Consider the following 13,871-nt stretch of genomic DNA (forward strand, 5'->3'; position numbering starts at 1 on the left):
TACAGCCAGGAGCTGAGCCTCATGGCCACTGCTGAGGCGACCACCCTGCCCGCTGAGTCTGTAGCATCCCAGGCCATCTGGAGGGCCACTCTTTCCACCGCTATACCTTTGTCCACCAAAGCGGCCAACTCCTGGGCTAAGTCTTGTGGGAGGGCCTCCTTGAATTTGCTAAGGGAGTCCTACAGATTAAAATTGTACCTGCCTAACAGGGGCTGGTGGTTAGACACCCAATATTGCAGGCTGGCAGTCGAATTAACTTTTCTGCCAAACAAATCCAGACTCTTGACGTCTTTGTTTTTCAGCATGCCACTGACTTGGCCTGGCCTGTCCCTTTCATTAACAGCAGACACGACCAGCGACGCTGCTGGACAGTGTTTCTACAGACATTTGAACCCTTTTGCAGGGACATAATACTTCTTTTGGAAGAGGAGGTCTGCCACAGCGATTTGGCAATCTTAAGGACCCCTGGATGGATGGGCAGCATGACCCGGGCCGGGATGGAGGAGGATATAACATTAAAGAAGTCATTGGACTCCTACACGAACCCCTCAATTTTTAAGTTCAAATTGGTAGCCGCCCTTTTAAGGAGGGCCTGGTGCCCCTTGAAGTCGTCGGGGAGACTGCCCGTTTGGGAGGAACCCGCCACCACTTTGTCCAGAGATGACGACGACTGCACCGTTGGGGTAGGAGAGGGTTCTCCTTCCTTCTCCAGGGACGGCTCAGTAGGTGTTGGAGCCTGCTGCGTTGCCTCCATGTCGGATTCAGTGACATGTTCTGACTCAGACCATTGCCCTTCTAGTGACTGGGGCAGGGCCATTGAGGTCTGAGTCTGCTGACTAACCCTGGGCAGCAATCAGTGATACGAGGGCAAGGATTGGTGCCTGCCCGAGGAGCGGTACCGAGGAGGTGCCGTGATGGAGAGAGAGCCCACCCTGGTGGGGACCAACATCTGGAAGACCGCCTAGGCAAAGTTTGGCGGGAAGCTTGCCAATACTGGGAATATGGGGACTGTTGCCTCAACTCTGGTGTCCCATTCCTCATAGGGGGAGAGCATGGCGTTGGAGACCTGGGCCTTCTGACCGGAGACCGAGGGTACGGTGCCGGGGTCCTAGGCCAGAGATGGGGATCTACGCCTGCGATCCAGGAACCGAGGGTGCTCCACTGCCCTATGGGGCGGTCCCATAACCGGCTTGCCCTTAGGTGTTGGGGTCTTAGCCGAGTCTGGTGCCTGGCACTGCAACTGCGGTGCAGGTTGGCTTTCTTGTTCCTTAGCCGCTGGGGTCGCTTCGGACAATGAGGATGCTGGGAGAAGCTGGGGTCCCCTGCTGCTCCCCGGAGTCAGAGGCAGATCCCTGGCTGGGCTGGGGGGGTCCGACCACAGCGGTACCCCCATGAAGTCCCGAGGTGGGCACATGGCCTGACATAGGTTCTTTGCCCAAAGCCCCTTTCCCCCCTTGTGCCAGGGGGGTTTCTTCTTCTTTTGCCGTTTCTTAGGCACCAATGAGAGGGAATAGTGCCGGGCAGGGCCCGGTGCCAGCAGCGCGCTCTGCACAGATGCCGAGGTACTTGGTGTGGGGTCCGAGCAGGAGGGCTCCGATGCAGAACGAAGCACAGCCTCCATGCGGAGAGCCCTCAAGCGGATATCCCGCTCCTTCTGGGTTCTAGGGCGAAATTTTTTGCAGATTCTGCACTTGACCTTTCTATGGGACTCCCCCAAGCACTTCAAACACCTGTTGTGGGAGTCACTAATAGGCATCGGCCTGTTGCATTACGAGCATGGTTTGAAGCCAGGAGAACGGGACATGCCCCACTCCAGGGCGAAGTCCCAGCCGGGACTCTAACTACCAAACTAACCTAACACTTAACGGCTAACTAAGTACCTATAAACTATATACAAAGAAGACAGACAATGGACTGTAAAGAACCGCTAACATTCTTGCAATGCAAAACCAGACACTCTGACCAACCATCACAGGCAGTAAGAAGAAACTGAGAGGGCATAGGGTCGGCGGGGTCTAAGGGCTACACTTGCGAGTTAGAACACAGTAAAACAGCCACGTGCGCCCTAACTCACGACGCGTCCACACTGGCAAGGCACGTAGAGCGCCCGGATTCCGAGGCTAGAGTGCTCCTGGTACTCCACCTCAGCGAGTGGAATAATGTTTGATGCGCCCCCGCTGGAGCACCACAGTGCCAGTGTGGATTCCCTGGTCTGTTAATGCGCTCTGATCGGCCTCCAGAAGTGTCCCACAATGCCTGTTCTAGCCACTCTGGTCATCACTTTGAACTCTACTGCCCTGTCGTTAGGTGACCAACCTTTAAATTCTCTGGGAATTTTGAATATCCCCTTCCTGTTTGCTCAGCAAATCTTTCTAGGTGACCATGCCTCCACATGCCAGGCGATCCCCAGTATGGAGCAATGGCGAGGTGCTGGACCTCATCAGTGTTTGGGGGGAGGAAGCTGTCCAGTCCCAGCTGCGCTCCTGCTGTAGGAATTATGATACCTTCAGGCAGATTTCAAGGGACATGATGAAATGGGACCATGACCGGGACACACTGCAGTGCAGGGTTAAAGTGAAGGAGCTGCGAAATGCCTACTGCAAAGCCCGCGAGGCAAACTGCCACTCCGATGGTGCCCCCACGACCTGCCATTTCTACAAAGAGCTGGACGCGATACTTGGGGGCGACCCCACCTCCACTCTGAGGACCACCATGAACACTTCAGAGCCCAGTTCAACAAGGCAGGAGGAGGAAAGCGGGAACGAGGGTGCTGAGGAGGAGGAAAACACCCCGGAATCCCTAGATGCATGTAGCCAGGAGCTGTTCTCAAGCCAGGAGGAAGGTAGCCAGTCGTGGCAGCTGGTGCTTGGGGAAGGACAAACACCAGAGGAGGTTCCCGGTAAGTGGCTTTTATTTTGGGAAGGAAGTTATTCGGTGCAGGCTCTTGGGGCGAGGAGGGTTAGGGCTGCATGCATGCCTAGATACGGAATAGGGCGTAGATGTGCTCTCTCATATTGCGGTAATCAGCCTCAGTGATCTCTTCAAAGGTCTCATCCAGAAGTTGGGTAATGCAGTTGCGCAGATTTCTTGGGAGAGCCACTGTGGTCCTTCCCCCAATCAGGCTAACTTGTCTGCGCCACTGTGCCCTGAGGGGCGGCACATTGCTGCACACAGGCAAGCTGCATATGGGCCAGGGCGGAAGCCGCATTGCAGTAGAAGACCTTCCCTTGCTTCCTGGGTCACCCTCAGCAGCGAGATATCTTCCCAGACTAACTCCTGTGGAAAATGTGGGGACAGTGTTCAGTATAGAGGCCCCCTGCAGCTGTTGGCTCTCTCCAAGGCACAGAAACCCAGAGGACAGTACGGCCGTGAAACAATCAGTCCCACTTGACTCTGTGCTTACTCACCATTTTGGGGCTTCGGTGGGTTATGTCCATTCACTTTGGGATGGGCAAATTACTGTAGACTGTGCTTCCCCTTAAGTCCGGGGGAATTATTGCTCTGTCTGATGTGAACAATGCTGCCTCTGCTAAGTGTTGCATTTTGCCTTTACAGATGCAACCTTGAGATCTCAGCCATCTGTGTTATCACCGGCCGAAAGACTGCACAGAATTAGGAAGAGGCCACATAGAAGCAAAGACGACATGCTGTATGAAGTAATGCAGCAGTCACTTAACGAGAATCAAAAAGCGCAGGAGTGGAGGGAGAGTGAAAGGAGGATCCGCCAGCAGAATGAGGAGCGCCGGCACAAAAGCGCGGACTCAAGCAGCAAAGCACAGATCGGCTGATAAGCATCATGGAGCGCCAAGCGGACTTGATCCAGGTGCTCGTAGCCATGCAGGCGGAGCACTATCGTGTCCCCCCCCCCCCACCCCCCGCAGCCCTTGTCCCAAAACTCTTTCCCTTGTGCCCCCATGTCACTTCCAACGCACTTTCCCCAACATCCGGGTTCTTACCACCACCAGCTGCCTCCAACACCTGTAGCTTCACCACCCAGCCCTGAAAACTATGACCCTTACCCACTGCACTTAACCCCCATCACCATGCAGTATAGCCATCCTGACATGCAGCACTCATTGCACAGCACTCCAGACAGGAAGGCTGAGTATGATAACAGGACACACGCAAATCTGTGATTGTAACATTCCCCACCCCACCCCCTTGCCCTTTCTGTTTCCCAAGCAGTTGTGTTTCTTTTCAATAAATGAATTTTCTTTTCCATAAATGGATTTTGTGGCTTTGAAAACATTCTTTATTATTGCATAAAGTAAAAGATACCTTAGCCCAGAAAAGCAACAGGCACTGCAAGTCAGCGTAGCAAACACAGATTCCTACTAACATTGGAACCACTGCACTTCACTTCTGTGCAGGGCACCAGACATTACTGGTGGCATTCAGCCTCAAATTGCTCCCTCAAGGTATACCTAATCCTTGCAGCCCCGTGCTGGGCCCCTCTAATAGCCCTGCTCTCTGGCTGTTCAAATTCAGCTTCCAGGTGTTGAACCTCCGAGTTCCATGCCTGAGTGAATCTTTCACCTATTCCCTTCACAAATGTTATGGAGGGTACAGCACGGGAATATAACCTAGGGGATGTTGTCATCGGCCAGATCCAGCTTCCCATATTGACAGTGCCAGCGGCCCTTTAAATGGCCAAAAGCACACTCCACAGTCATTCTGTCCCAGCTCAGCCTGTTGTTGAACCGCTCCTTGCTGCTATCAAGGCTCCCTGTGTAGGGTTTCATGAGCCACGGCATTAAAGGGTAAGCGGGGTCTCCAAAGATCACAATGGGCATTTTAACTTCCCCTACAGTGATCTTCTCGTCTGGGGAAAAAGTCCAAGCTTGCAGCTTCCTGAACAGGCCAGTGTTCTGAAAGATGCATGCATCATGCACCTTTCCGGGCCAGCCTGCGTTAATGTCAATGAAACGCCCACGGTGATCCACAAGCGCCTGGAGAACCACAGAGAAATACCCCTTCCGATGAACGTGCTCAGAGGCTAGGTGGGCTGGTGCCAGAATTGGAATATGCATCCCATCTATCGCCCCTCTGCAGTTAGGAAAACCCATCTGTCCAAAGCCAGCCACAACGTCATGCACGTTATCCAGAGTCACGATTCTTCTGAGCAGGATGCAACTAATGGCCCTGCAGACTTGCATCAACACAATTCCAACGGTCGACTTTCCCACTCCAAACTGGTTAGCGACTGATCGGTAGCTGTCTGGAGCTGCCAGCTTCCAGACTGCAATAGCCACCCGCTTCTCCACCGGCAGGGAGGCTCTCAATCTCGTGTCCTTGCACCGCAGGATGGGGGCGAGCTCCTCACACAGTCCCATGAAAGTGGCTTTTCTCATCCAAAAGTTCTGCAGCCACTGCTCATCATCCCAGACTTGCAGGTCAATGTGATCCCACCACTCAGTGCTTGTTTCCCGAGCTCAAAAGCAGCGTTCCACAGTGGTGAGCATGTCCGTGAATGCCACAAGCAATCTCGTGTCGGAAGCATTACTTGAGTAGATATTATCGTCGGAGTCCTCACTGTCAGTTTGGATCTTAAGGAGTAACTCAACAGCCAAACGTGACATGCTGGTGAGACTCGTCAGCATATTCCTCAGCAGTTCAGGCTCCATTCCCGCAGACCGAAAGGGAAGACAGAGCGTGCAGTACAAAAAACATTGAAAGATGGCACCAAAAGTGGACGGAAGCACAGGGATTGCTGGGATGCAACCCGATGCATCACGGGGCGTTGGGACAGGACCCAAAATGCCCCTCACCCCCTGCCCCTTCCCACAAGCCACAGCGCCAGAATGGGAAGAGGTGGTCTGTGGGATAGCTGCCCTTAACACACCGCTCCCAATGCCGCTGCAAGTGCCACAAAGGTTCCAGGGAAATTTTTTTCACCAGACAAAAGACTATATATATATACATATATATATACACACACACACACACACACATACATACATATATATACACACACACACACACACACACACATACATACATATATATACACACACACACACACACACTATAAGTTTTAAACAAACAATTTAATACTGGTACACCGTGATGATGATTGTGAAGCTTGGTTGAGGTGGAGGAGTCAGAGGGTGGGATATTTCCAGGGAATGCCTTACTGCTAAATGATGAACTAGCAATTGGCTGAGCCCTCAAGGGTTAACTCTCACACTCTACTGTACAAGGTAGCAGGAAAGGAGGGAGGGCAGGCAGAGACACACACGTATGTGTGTGTGTGAGAGAGAGAGAGAGAGAGAGATGCGCATTTCCCCTTTAAGTATGAAGAGTGGGGTCAGAATTACACTGCCTTGTTAATTAGATCCACAAGCTGAGACCGCACCACAGCTGCCTGGAAGCTCCCTCTGTCGTGTGTCCCCCCTGCTCTATGGAAGATGGGGTAAGTGGGGTGCAGGAGCAGGGGGGAGGAGAACACCCTGACATTAGCCCCCGTCTTCCTCCCCCCCCCCCCACAGCAAGCAGGAGTCCCGGGGAGCAGCTCCAAGGCACAGGGCAGGAGCAGCACATGGCAGTGGGAGGAGGGACAGCTGCAATTGCTAGCCTGCTGGGCAACTGCTGCACAGGGAACTGAGGGGAGCAGGGAGCTGATAGGGAGAGCTGATGGGGGGGGGGGTCTCGGTCCACCCTGGTTCCAGCCACCCACCAGCTAGCTCCACCGGGCTGCTCTTCCTCCAAGCAGTGGACAAAGCATGTGGCTGCCAAACGACGTTAGAAGGGAGCACTGCACAACTTTAAACGAGCATGTTTCCTAATTGATCAGCAATGTAACAATGAAACAACGTTAACCGGGACGACTGTAAGTGAAGAGTTACTGTATGTGATCATGTAATTAAAACTACCATAATGCATATGCACAACGGGGCCAAATTAAGGTCTCAAGAGTCATCTTTATTCTGGCACTTCCTAATTTAGGAGTACATGACTTTACAACTACTTTTAATGTAGCTTTTTTTTTAATTAAATACATATGTTTAAAATCATGGTAATAATGAAAACTAAAGATTGGGACATTTAAAATGTTAATTATTTTCTATAAAAAGCACTTGGCAAATCCATTCAACCATTTGCCAATGCAAAGTAGGCAACTTTCCCTGGCTACTGGGACATTTACCCATCAGTTTCAGTAGAATTTAAGCATTCAAACAAAATATAGCTCTTATGTTTACAAAGACAGCACAGCACTGATTCACACCTATGAAACTGCCTTTCTGAATCTATATAGACAGCCTGAAACAAAAACGATGTGACTGCTTATCTCCAAACCTTGGCCACAGTGCACAGCCTGTGGAAAAGGAATCCCTAAGGCCAGAGGAAACCTCCCTCATACCTGGGACAACCCTTGACCCATGTGGACTTGTGGCTTCCCTAGTTGGGTGTAAAAAGCTGGCAGATCTGTGTACTGGCAGTCTCATTGACCCTTCTATGAAATTCCAGATGTACACCAGCACACAGAGAACCACCATAGGACTTTGCTCTGAGGCATAAGGCTGTATGTTGTCCGAACAGGCCCCTGGAATCCTTGCAGGAGATGTGTACTACTCCAGTGCTTGAATTCACATTGAACCACATTAGGTACTCTTGAACTAAGTTTGGTCCTTGGAAACCAAATGTGTGACACTCTTGCAAAATGCTGCAAGAAAATGAAGACACTATTTCTTAATATACCTATCCTTAACATTTATGCACTTTCATATTGCAGGACACAATGTTTTCTTTAGCACTGCCCTATAAGTCTGGGTAATTTTATAGTATGGGCTGAACAGGAAAGGACAATGGGTTAAGTAGACTGCTACATATACTGATTGTAAATAATCCTTTCCCAGTGGAATTTCTTCCCCATCACCTTGATAGCAATCCTCTCCTTCACCTCGGAAGTAAAATACCAGACAACATAATGCAGATCCAGAGCTTATTTTAAAAAGATTCCTATAAAGGCATTTACAGATGAACAGCACTGACTCACCCAGTATGAGCACGTCTATCCCCAATGGGCAGTCAGAGTCAAGACTGAAGCAAAGTTAAATAGAGTGTAACTCTAAAGAGCATCTGCTAACTCTTAGTCATCATAAAATCCATGTATACACCAAGGCTGTTATAAAGCTGAATCATATCATATAAGTGAAATTAGCCAAGATCATAACAGCCTATAGCAGTGCAATGTAGTATAACAAAATTAAAAGGGACACTGTCAACTTAAAAATATATATACATTTAAGTATTTATTAAATAGAAATTAATATTTCAATAACTAGGTTTATTATAACTAAAAATGAGAAAAAAAAATCAATTTGTCAATTTTGTGCATTTACAGCATCTTGTTTCACTGCACAAAACACTGAAAATTGTGATAATAAAACTAAAACAATTAGAGGGAGACTCAGTAGCATGAGTTAATATATAACTACTTTAAAGCTACTTTAAAACTCAGTTTTTGAAAGATTAGATTTTAAGATGGTTTTCTTTTTAAAAAATCCCCATAAATTTGTTTTAAAATTTATATATGATTTCATTGCAAGGGTTAGTATAGCCTCACTTTTAACAATATCATATTTTTTGTTACCCCTTTCTTTCTGGGGAACAGTGGCAGTCCTTCCTTTAAACATTTTGCCCCAAAACTCAAAAGTTTTAATGTTTCCGTTAGGTTTAATGAAAAGTAAGTTTCATTTCAAGACACACAGTTTAAACATACATGGCAAGAAAGACTGCCTTACTTAGATCAGTGGTAAAAGGGTTCAATTAGCGAATTGAGAACACAAAACAGATTTCTGGTAACAGTACTAGAGAAAAGAACAGGAGTACTTGTGGCACCTTAGAGACTAACAAATTTATTAGAGCATATTCGTACAGCCCATGAAAGCTTATGCTCTAATAAATTTGTTAGTCTCTAAGGTGCCACAAGTACTCCTATTCTTTTTGCGGATACAGACTAACACAGCTGCTACTCTGAAACCTGTCAGTACTAGAGAAAGTATTTCCCTCTGAAAATGAACTTTTTTGCAAAATCCAGGAAAGTCTTGCATATGATAAGATGCATACAGCAAACAACTGCATTAGGTATGAAGAGCACTTGACACACCATGCAGTTAGAGTTATTTGGTACAATCTGACGCAAGTACAATGATATTGTATTGTATGGAGTGAATGAGAATTTAATTCAGTATGCAACTCCTCAAACAAACATCATTTTAAGGCCTAGACAATAATAAATAAAAAGAACAAAAGGTTTTTAAACCATTAGGTTCCCATACATGAATAACCATGAAGTCCTAGATATTTGGACAGCATTTGAATCCCTATATCCTAGACCAGTGGTCTCTGAACTCTTTTGATCATGCACCCCTATCATTAAAAATATTTTGAGCACGCACCCCCTGCCATGCCGGCTCTACCATTTTTGCCAAAGCAAAAAAGAAAAAGAAAAAAAAAAGCCACTCCGACTCCCATCCAAACTGCCGAAGCAAAAAACAACAACAAAAAATGCTCCTCCTGCCGCGCACCCCCAAGGATCCTCTTTGGAGACCACTGTCCTAGACAGCAGAAGCCACCTTTATTATAAGACCGTATCCTGCTTTGAAGCATATTAACAAATTAATCATTTTTAACACACACACACATCCACACACACCACTTCCATAAAAGCATTTGAAATCTATTACCAACCTCCTGAACGTCATGGGTGGATTTCAGGTAGAACATACCAATTAGATACCATATGTCTCTATTCAGGAACAAGCTGCTGTTGTGAAACTGAGTGGCAAGAAACAGGGTTCTAGGTCTTGTTGGATACCTGGAATACTCCAGGAAAAAGGCAAAGGAATATCGAGTACTGAATCTGTTTCCTGATAAACTCTCCCTTTTCTTTAGTGTTTTTGTCTCTCTTCAACATTCAAATGAAAAAATGTATCATACAAAATAAATCTTTAATGCAATATAGCCTAATTGCCCAGCAAACAGATTTGGCTATCCTGCCCCCCCAATTTTTAAAAGTGAATGTAGGGTTCCAGATAATATCATCTGCCTGTAGCATTCTCTATTTATAACAAAACCAAACAAGCCCCCACAGATGTGTTATAAGTGCTGCCAATACAAGTTTTCCCACATGGCAATGTCATTGTGCATGGAAAGATCACTCCCGGACAAGGATAAAGTTCAGTCTCCATGTCCAGTCTAAACCAACTGCCAAAAAGGAGGGCAGTTGTGATTCTTCCTGTCCCTTCCTCTCCCCCGCAACATGGGCAACTCTTTACTAGGAACTGGACTGAGACCACTGATTAATTTCAAACAAGGAACCAAACAACATCAAGGCAGACTTTGAGAGGACTTAAGATTTAATGCTTTCCATAGTGACAAGTAACTACAGTCTTATTTACTGAATCACAAAATGGAATAATACGTTATCAATCAAAGCTAGCACTGCATGTTACTAGTAAATTCCAAATCTAGATTTATCCTTCCATAAACAGAACTAAAATTCTTTGCAGATATAAAGACTTTCAAACAGATATAAATAGAACTATCTAGGAAAGTCGTAGGGCATTTATATACAAAAAGTTTGACCATTAAGACAATGAAAAGCTAAGCAGAAATAGCACACTATGATTTTATGTTATTACAAAATGGTAACCCCATAGCTGTGTATCACAATAATTACCATAATAATATTACCAGCTTGATAAAAAAAACTCAAGATGGGAAACTTGGAAGAAGCAGAGACTTTGGAATATACATATTCCAGTTCTAGGAAAGTGCACACCATTTGGATACGTCAGGATTAGAGTTAGTGGAATCACATCTTTATACCCTATATAGGGTTAGGTCAAAATGTATTAAGGAGGGTGTAACTGTTCTATTTTTTACAAAGTCTGTTAAAACTGTTGGCACCTCAAACAAGTTACACTTACTTCACATTACTTCTTTGGCCTAGTAAACACTGATTTCACCACTCACTCAGGCCAGGTCTACACTATAAACTTACAACAGTATAACTACATCGTTCAGGGGTATGAAATATCCACAGCCCTGAGCGACGGTTACACTGACCTAACCCCCGCTGTAGACAGCACTATGCCGACAGGAGGGCTTCTCCCATCAAAATATCTACCACCTCTCACAGAGGTGGATTAACTACACCAATGGAAGAAGCTCTCCCATCGGCACAGTAGCATCTTCACTGAAGAGCTACACTGTTTTAGGCGTAGACCTGTCCTCAGACTGACTGCTGTTGAGTCTTTCTCCCTTTCTGCCCTTCCAAAATACTCTCCATAGTTCAGAATTGCCCTTTTACTTCTAGTGCTGTGTGTGTCTGAATCTCTTGTCATACTTCCACTCTTCAAGACCTCCTTCTACACATGCATCTGAAGAAGTGGGATTTTTACCCATGAAAGCTTATGCCCAAATAAATCTGTTAGTCTTTAAAGTGCCGCCGGACTCCTTGTTGTTTTTATGGATACAGACTAACACAGCTATCCCTCTGAAACCTTCTAAACCAGTCTTTAATTTGAGTTTGGGAACCACTGGCCTCATCCTCTTACCCCAGTTTAATTTCAACAGAGTTTCTCCTGTTTTACACCAACATGGTGGGAGAACCAAGTCCCATGTTTAGAAAAAGTACATTTAACTAATTTTTAACATAGCCTACATCTATACAGTAGCTAGCAAAACTAGAACACATTTGAAAACATTATTCTTGCATTCCATGACCTCATCCATGCTGATAAGCCCATGCATGCAAGAAATTAATTTAACTGGAATAATGCTTATACCTGTACTTGATTAAAACTCTGTCCTTCCACCTGTAAGCCAAAATTGCATCTAAAACCCTTTTTACTCTAATTCAATACTAACGTGTCCTGTGATGCATAATATTCTAAAAAAAGAGAACTGTACTAACACAAACACACCCGATAGTTAGTTAAAACAATATCCAGTTTCAGTGTGTTTTAAGTAACCTTGGCAGAATTCATTTTTTTTTATAAATTTGATAAATAATATCAATGTTCATTTTAAAGCTTTTTAAAAGATTTTTATTGACTCAAATTTTCACAAAATTATGAGGGAAATTATGGGGGATGTTAGACATTTATTTAATGACAGTAGACGTTGAGATTCAAAAAAGTAAACCTTTGTAAACTGTTAAAACATTGTCAACATCATGTCAAAATACATAAAGTAAATATCCTTAAATCTACAAGTCATACCTGATTTTACTATTCATTCATTAGTCCATTTGTAACAAGCCTAATTCAGAAGTTTAAATCACTGGATTTTTACTCTAATAAGTTCTCAAGCAGCATTTTTCTTATTTTGCCTATCTGTAAATTTCAATTATTATTGATGGAAATATTTTGTCAGTTTGTGCATGCATGGCAATATCAACATGTATCAATAAAAACTGAATCCTTCCAAGCCTTGTTTTAAAGGAAAGGTCTGAGAAGGGGTGGTCAGTGACCTGATGTTGAAAATGTTCTTTTGAAAGTAAATTTTGTGAATATTTGTAGTCAGCCATGGGAATAAGAATTCAGAGAACTTCTTCCTGTGACTAACCAGGAAGCATACTGAAGCAAGAAACAGCAGTTATTTCTCCCAGCCAATAAAGCATAAAATTCAGACTTAACATAAGGTAAAATTCAACTGCAGCCAGTGGAGTTGCACTGACTTATACCAGACCTACATTTGGGACACTGCACTTTAATACAACTTTCCAATTATTTTTTTAAAACTCTCAAAAACGCAAGTTGTATATCTTTTGACACACATACAGAATGATTTGGTATTTTATTCTGTAATATGGACAAAATATTTCAAATTAGAATCTGTTCTGATAAACTTGTTTATGAAAAATGGCTGCCACAAATTGACCCACAGGATCTTTTTGAATATTCTGATAAGTACAATTTCCATTTCATAATTTCTATAATTAAACTCAATTTCATTTAAAAACATGTTTCTAAAATAATTTGTTTTCATATTTAGGAGGTAAGTGAAAGGCTAGAAAGACAACGTGTACATGTGAACCACTATCTCAATTAAAAATACATACATAAGACTGGACTGGAATTTTTTTTCTAAATTTTAGATGTCAACCATGCACATGTCCCAGATCACATGGAAAACTGATGAGAAGTAATATTGAACAAAAAAGTTAAATTTTAAGAACTTGCTCTAAATACTAAGAAATACTACAAGACTTACTACAGTACATAGAAATTCTTCTAACAAACTGAGATTTTAGGATTTTATTTATAAAATTAAACAGTATATGAAATGCAGTTCTAGTTTACACTAAGTGAAATACACATCCCAGAAAAATCTTTGGAATACAGAATACTCAGCTCTTAAAAAAAAAAAAAAAAAAAAAAAAAAAGCTCAGTGTTACCATTTTACCCAGAATTTAGAAAAGCAAAGGCACAGAAAACATTGAATTAAGATTGATTAGACAACGCAGTGAACATATTTTTGGTCCAAAACTGAGTCTTCCCTCTTAGAAATGTTTTTATTCCTCACATTTGCTTTTAACACTTTCAAAAATATCACTATGAAGCCAGATAGCCCTACTAAACACAAATTGCCCCAGACAAATCAATTCCTATTTTTAAATAAAAATATTTTATTGTCCAGCTGAGAACATAAGGACAAAACAGAACCAAAATAAACACTGCTAACAAAACCACACAAATTATAAAAGCAAATCCCAATTCTACCTCGACAACAAGGAAGTTAAAAACAGTGGTATATTGCACCTGAGGTGATGTGTGTAGCAGGCAGATCTGTCTCCCAGCTCCTCCTGCTATTCCCCCCACCCCACCTCCTGCCTTAGTCTGATCCTAGAACATGATTAC

The 13,871-nt window shown here is 44.3% G+C and overlaps 1 protein-coding gene across 2 annotated transcripts in view; it reads right to left on the reverse strand.

The window, feature by feature from the left end:
* The window catches only part of COPS2 (COP9 signalosome subunit 2), a 48,443-nt gene that overhangs the window by 34,064 nt on the left and 508 nt on the right, over positions 1-13,871 (reverse strand). The window lies entirely within an intron of this gene.

The sequence above is a fragment of the Terrapene carolina genome, unplaced genomic scaffold, assembly GCF_002925995.2.
Source record: "Terrapene carolina triunguis isolate 2854851 unplaced genomic scaffold, T_m_triunguis-2.0 Scaffold67, whole genome shotgun sequence".
Taxonomy (NCBI): domain Eukaryota; kingdom Metazoa; phylum Chordata; order Testudines; family Emydidae; genus Terrapene; species Terrapene triunguis.